A 7,899-nucleotide genomic window follows, 5' to 3' on the forward strand; every position below is an offset into this window, starting at 1 on the left:
CATGACATTATACAGGAGGCAGTGGTCAAGACCATCTCCAAGAAAAAGAAATGCAAAAAGCAAAATGGTTGTCTGAAGAGGCCTTACAAATAGCTGAGAAAAGAAGAGAAGCTGAAGGCAAAGGAGAAACGGAAAGATATACCCATCTGAATGCAGAGTTCAAAAAAATAGCAAGGAGAGATAAGAAAGCCTTCCTCAGCGATCAATGCAAAGAAATAGAGGAAAACAATAGAATGGGAAAGACTAGAGATCTCTTCAAGAAAATTAGAGATACCAAGGGAACATTGCATGCAAAGATGGGCATAATAAAGGATGGAAACAGTATAGACCTAACAGAAGCAGAAGATATTAAGTAGAGGTGACAAGAATACACAGAAGAACTATACAAAAGTGATCTTAATGACCCACATAACCATGATGGTGTGATCACTCACCTAGAGCCAGACATCCTGGAATGCGAAGTCAAGTGGGCCTTAGGAAGCATCATTACAAACAAAGCTAGTGGAGGTGATGGAATTCCAGCTGAGCTATTTCAAATCCTAAAAGTTGATGCTGTTAAACTGCTTCATGCAATATACCAGCAAATTTGGAAAACTCAGCAGTGGCCACAGGACTGGAAAAGGTCAGTTTTTATTCCAATCCCAAAGAAAACAAATGCCAAAGAATGTTCAAACTACCACACAAGTGCACTCATCTCACATGCTAGCAAAGTAATGCTCAAAATTCTCCAAGTGAGGCTTCAAAAGTACATGAACTGAGAACTTCCAGACATTCAAGCTGGATTTAGAAAAGGCAGAGGAACAAGAGATCAAATTGCTGACATCTGTTGGATCATATAAGAAGTTAGAGAGTTCCAGAAAAACATCTACTTATGCTTTATTGACTATGCCAAAAACTTTGACTGTTTGGATCACTACAAACTGTGGAAAATTCTGAAAGAGATGGGAATACCAGACCACCTGACCTGCCTCTTGAGAAATCTGTATGCAGGTCAAGAAGCAACAGTTAGAACCAGACATGAAACAACAGACTGGTTCCAAACTGGGAAAGGAGTACGTCAAGGCTGTATATTGTTACCCTGCTTATTTAACTTATATGCAGAGTACATCATGAGAAATGCTGGGCTGGATGAAGCCCAAGCTGGAATCAAGATTGCTGGGAGAAATATCAATAACCTCAGATATGCAGATAACACCACCTTTATGGCATAAAGGGAAGAGGAACTAAAGAACCTCTTAATGAAAGTGAAAGAGTAGAGTGATAAGGTAGGCTTGAAACTCAACATTCAGAAAACTAAGATCATGACATCTGGTCCCCTTACTTCATGGCAAATAGATAGGGAAATAATGGAAACAGTGACAAACTTTATTTTCTTGGACTCCAAGATTGCTGCAAATGGTGACTGCAGCCATGAAATTAAAAGACACTTGCTCCTTAGAAGAAAAGCTATGACAAACCTAGATAGCTTATTAAAAAAGCAGATCACTACTTTGTCGACAAAGGTATGTCTAGTTAAAGCTATCGTTTTTCCAGTATTCATGTATGGATGTGAGAGTTGGACCATAAAGAAAACTGATCACTGAAGAATTGATGCTTTGAACTGTGGTGTTGGAAAAGACTCTTGAGAGCCCCTTGGACTGCAAGGAGATCCAACCAGTCCATCCTAAAGGAAATCAGTCCTGAATATTCACTGGAAGGACTGATGCTGAAGCTGAAACTCCAATACTTTAGCCACCTGATGCGAAGAACTGATTTCTTGGAAAAGACCCTGATGCTGGGGAAGATTGAAGGCGGGAGGAGAAGGGGATGGCAGAGGATGAGATGGTTGGATGGCATCATCAACTCAACGGACATGAGTTTGAGCAATCTTAGGGAGTTGGTGATGGACAGGGAGGCCTGGTGTGCTGCACTCCGTGGGGTCACAAAAAGTTGGACACAACTGAGTGACTGAAATGAACTGATACTTTACTCAGGCTGAGGCTGAGGCTTCCTTCAACTTTGTTACTTTGCTAACAGCAGAAATTAACACAACATTGTGAAGCAACTATACTCCAATAAAAATTAAAAAAAACAAAAAACAGAAAACTTTGAAGTCTTAGCCTGGCTTGGCTTCTTTCCCTTCCCAGTTCTGCCATACCACTCCTTTACTGGTCTCCCCTGGGATCTTTTCCTTATTTATTGTTCACATACTTATCTCAGGTTTGCTTCTGAGAAACATGAACTGAGATGGGTAATAGTTTGTGAAGCTCTGTGTGAAAATCAGGGTTGTATCACTTTTATGTTTACTATCTTGGCTAGTCTGGCAAGTTAACTGCCCTAAAACATATAGGAAATAAACTAATATAAATATACATGTAGAGAATAAATACAAATATAAAATGTGAAGATATAAGCATGGTTTTGCTAAACATGATTTTCTGTGTAGTTTGAATATAAAACTTCAAAAGTATTTATATTATCTACCCATTACCGAAAAAACTAAAAGACAAGCAAAATAGAAAACTTAGTAATATCCATAATCTCATTACCCAGAGATAGCCTTTGTTATCATTTTGCTTTTCATCTTTCCAGAAAGGTTTCTTTTATATAAACATGTGTAACGGGTATGAGGGTTTCCCTGTTGGCTCACACAGTAAAGATTTGGCCTGCACTGCAGGAAACGCAGATTCAATCCCTGAGTCAGAAGGATCCCCTAAAGGGAATGAATCTTATTTCATAAACATGTGTATAAGAAATGCCACATTGGATTTATCTCTGGGCTTTCTATTCTGTTCCATTGATCTATATGTCTGTCTTTGTGCCAGTACCATACCGTCTTGATGACTGTGGCTTTGTAGTATAGTCGGAAGTCAGGCAGGTTGATTCCTCCAGTTCCATTCTTCTTTCTCAAGATTACTTTGGCTATTCTAGGTTTTTTGTATTTCCATACAAATTGTGAAATTATTTGTTCTAGTTCTGTGAAAAATACCGTTGGTAGCTTGATAGGGATTGCATTGAATCTATAGATTTCTTTGGGTAGTATAGTCATTTTGACAATATAGATTCTTCCAATCCATGAACATGGTATATTTCTCCATCTGTTTGTGTCCTCTTTAATTTCTTTCATCAGTGTTTTATAGTTTTCTTTGTATAGGTCTTTTGTTTCTTTAGGTAGAAATACTCCTAAGTATTTTATTCTTTTTGTTGCAATGGTGAATGGTATTGTTTCCTTAATTTCTCTTTCTGTTTTCTCATTGTTAGTGTATAGGAATGCAAGGGATTTCTGTGTGTTAATTTTATATCCTGCAACTTTACTATATTCGTTGATTAGCTCTAGTAATTTTCTGGTAGAGTCTTTAGGGTTTTAAAAGAATTCATTTGAATCAGTTCTAATGAGATGGATGAAACTGGAGCCCATTATACAGAGTGAAGTAAGCCAGAAAGATAAAGACCAATACAGTATACTAATGCATATATATGGAATTTAGAAAGATGGTAATGATAATCCTATATGCAAAACAGAAAAAGAGACACAGATGTACAGAACAGACTTTTGGACTCTGTGGGAGAAGGCGAGGGTGGGATGTTTCGAGAGAACAGCATCTAAACATGTATATTATCAAGGGTGAAACAGATCACCAGCCCAGGTTGGATGCATGAGACAAGTGCTTGGGGCTGTTGCACTGGGAAGACCCAGAGGAATCGGGTGGAGAGGGAGGTGGGAGGGGGGATCGGGATGGGGAATACGTGTAAATCCATGGCTGATTCATGTCAATGTATGGCAAAAACCACTACAATATTGTAAAGTAATTAGCCTCCAACTAATAAAAATAAATGGAAAAAAAAAAGAAATGCCACATTGGTATCTTTTAAATGTCAAATTAAACCTGACTTCAAGCTTGCATCCCACTTGACTGGTGGAAAATGCAATTGCTGTTGATTTTTGCTGTTGTTGTTCTTAGGTTGTTCTCCCTCCACAAGGTCTTACCAGAATGAAAGAGTACCCAGAACATGGGATACTATGATTGCTGCTGCTATGTTCACTGCCCAAGTCTGGATTATTTCTAGAGAGCAAGGATCTATGCTACTTCTGTGCCAAGATTGGTCCCAGGACTCTTTGCTGAGTCTAGAAGTTTTGATGTTTGAGGCCCAGCCCTCTTAATCATATCATGGAGATGTTCTTTTCTGAGCACCTGCTATGTATCTTCTTTGGGCACTAGTAGGGAGTGTAGTTTCTATGTAACAAAAGATCTGTAAACTGCCAGCTCTCTTCCCAAACTGGCTGCTTTCCTTCTCCCTCTCAGTCACGTCTCCCCTAACACTTCCCTGCCTCCCCACAGCACAACCCTCCCTAGGAATTCAGGCTTTCAGAAAACAAAAGCCAGGAAGGGAGGTTATTGGCAGACAACATCTGTTTTAAGCCTTATGCCACCAACTTCCCCAGAAGTAAAGGAGTACAATAAGCCTAAATCCCTTTATGGGATCTGGGAGGGGGATTGAAAGAGAAGAAAAATATAGTGAATCAAACACTAAATAATGATTTGATGTTTAAATACATTCTTCCACCATACATGCTTTTTTTTGTTTTACCAAACTGAGATCATATTAAAAATACATAAGAAAATAATAAAGTATATTTGCATGATTTTTACCAATAATATACCATGTCAACAACATACTTGAAAAATATCATTGTCAACAGTATCTCATTATTTGGAACCATCTTGTTGGTATTTTAGGTTATGTCAAATCTTTGTCATTATAAATTCTCCTTACATTAATATAACTTTTTAACTACAGAAGTATAAATTAAAAGTTCCCCAGAATCCCTATAGCCAGAGATAAACAGCTTAGCATGTAATTTTCCAGATTTTTCTGTGTCTATTTAGCAATACTAATAAAATGTAAATTTTAATTGAAAGAAAATTATTGTGTATTATTCACAGTTTTTTTGGTAATCTTTTTCTTATGTAATGTGATATTGTAGATATCTCTCCTAAGTATAGGTTTCAACCATTCTTTTACATGGCTTCAGAGTATCACATTGTCTGAGTATACCATAAGTATTTCTAACCACTCCCTATGATAATTTAGATTTTTCCCATTTTCCCCCCTACTACAAAATCTCTTCAATAAACATCCTGACATACAGCAGGGTGCACACTTGATTGTTTCCTAGAAATAGAATTGCTGAATCAAATTGTAAATACACTTATAATATTAAAAAATAATGTCAAATTACCATCAGAAAAGCTGTATGTGCATTGACATTCAAGTTAACAGAAAATTTAAAAGCCTATTTCCTGGACTTCCCTGGTAATACAGTGGATAGGAATCCACCTGTCAGTAAAGGGGACATGGATTTGATCCCTGGTCTTGGAAGATCTCACATGTTGCAGAGTAACTAAGCCCAAGCACCACAACTACTGAGCCTTTGTGCTGCAAGAACTGAAGCCTATGTGTCTAGAGCCTGTTCTCCACAATAGGAGAAGCCATCGTAATGAGAAGCCTGTGCACCACAACCAAGAGTAGCCCTCACTTGCTGCAACTAGAGAAAGCCCATGTGCAGCAACAAAGATCCAGTACAACCAAAAATAGTTTTAAAAAACCTATTTCTTTCACTCTTATCAACATGGAGTTTTATCATTTTTTTTATCTTAACTAATCTATAGACAAAAAAAGATTATTTTGTTTTAGATTATTAATGAGATCAAACATCTTTTCCTATGTTTATTGGCTATTTGTGCTTTCACTTCTATGAGTTGCCCTGGGTAGTTTTTTTTTTTTTTTCTTTTGCAAAGTTTTTTATATACCGAAGATATTAATGCTGATGCATTTGTTGCAAATTTTCCTTATTTGTTTTTTGCCTTTTACTTTGCTTCAGTTCAGTTCAGTTCAGTCACTCAGTCGTGTCCGACTCTTTGCTATCCCATGAATCGCAGTACGCCAGGCCTCCCTGTCCATCACCAACTCCCGGAATTCACTCACACTCGTGCCCATCGAGTCGGTGATACCATCCAGCCATCTCATCCTCTGTCGTCCCCTTCTCCTGCCCTCAATCCCTCCCAGAATCAGGGTCTTTTCCAATGAGTCAAATCTTCGCATGAGGTGGCCAAAGTACTGGAGTTTCAGCTTCAGCATCAGTCCTTCCAATGAACACCCAGGACTGAACCAGATATAAAACCAGTATCACATTGCTTTATTTTTTATTTCTGATTACTGGTTAATTTGACAATGCTTTTGTTGGCATGTTTAGTATTATGCCTTTTAAAAAAATATTTCAATTACATATGGATTAATTTTAATTATGCCATTAAAAATTAATATCTTTTCAATTAGATAAAACATAAAAATGGAAACTATTTTAGATCAAGTCTGGTTAAAGTTGAGTATAGTCAGACAAAATAAAAAGATAAAGTTTGCAATATTTCATATTTAACTGATGAGATGTTTCTTTAATTTTGAAATTCTAGGTCTTTTTTATTCCTTTCTAGAAGAAATATCTTTATATTACACAGATTATAAAATATCACACAATGCAGAAATGACATAAAATAAATTTGTTAACTTATATGCTGTCATAACAAATGTTTTGGAACACAAAATAAAAATTAAATCTCTCATGTTAAGGAATCAGAAAAATAATATATATACAAAAGTGAAAGTGAAGTCGCTTAGCCGTGGCCGACTCTTTGCGACCCCATGGACTGTAGCCTACCAGGCTCCTCCATCTATCCATGGGATTTTCCAGGCAAGAGTACTGAAGTGGGTTGCCATTTCCTTCTCCAGGGAATCTTCCTGACCCAAGGATCAAACATGGACACTGTCTGAGCCACCAGCAAAATCATATATATATATATATACACACACACACACATATATATAATACACTCATAATGAATCACTTTGCTGTATGTCCAAAACCATCACAATTGTAAATAAACTGTACTTCAATTAAAAAAAAATTAAATTTCTCTCTTAACTCCCCAATGTTATGCTCCAGAGTTAACAAGTTGTTTCTTTCCTTTACACATGGTCAGCCTCAAATGTGTGACAGAATGCAGGTAGTAAGGGTTTTCCTTGGAAGCAGGTATACAAGTGCATGACTGACTGCCTCTCCCATTTGGGAAATACTGGGCAACTTGGTAAAGGCAGGAGCAAGCTGTCCTTGTGGCAATATCATATTCCTGAATTTGGTTCCATGGGCCACCTCCTCTACCCAGTGTTTTGAGTTTGGGATCCACTGCATTTTTTGCAGTGGTTCAATGGTGTGGACTTTGATCTCAGTCTTCAGGACTTCAAAGAAAACACTCTTTTCCTATGTAAAACAAGAGGGTACGCTAAGGCAACAGAAAAATGTAGGGAATGGGGTAGGTGGTGGCTTCATTCCCTTACCCCTAACTCCATTCATGGGGTACATGACTCAATTGAATGGAAATTGTGCAATCACCTTCTTATCTTCCCCAGCCCCATCAGGGCACTTATTCCACCATAGAAAATGGTGTTGACTCACAGTGTATTTTCCTTCTTCTCTCCACCTACTGTCCAGATCATGCTGCCCTTCAAATACAGTCACATCTGTAGTTCACATTCTCCTGCCCCTGGACTTCCACCAGATTCTTGACTCTCAGCAGATCCATCCTCAAAAAGTATGAGTCCCTCTTCCTTTTCCCTTTGAAAGTATGGCTCAGCTTTTGTCTTCACAGAAGCTTCTATCTTCACAGGCCCATTGAGGCTGGAAGGGAATGGGACCAAGGCCCCAAGTTAGACAGTGAGTGCACTGTTCTCATGTAACCAGGGCACTGGATGCCTCCTGATGAGCATCTTTCTGATCCCGGTGGAGCCATCACTCCGGGATGAGCAGGGTGGTGGCAGGATCTTCCTTTGGGAGAAGGCTGTTTCTAGGCAAGAGTTAGGGCT

This window comes from Cervus elaphus, chromosome X, assembly GCF_910594005.1.
Source record: "Cervus elaphus chromosome X, mCerEla1.1, whole genome shotgun sequence".
NCBI classification, from domain to species: domain Eukaryota; kingdom Metazoa; phylum Chordata; class Mammalia; order Artiodactyla; family Cervidae; genus Cervus; species Cervus elaphus.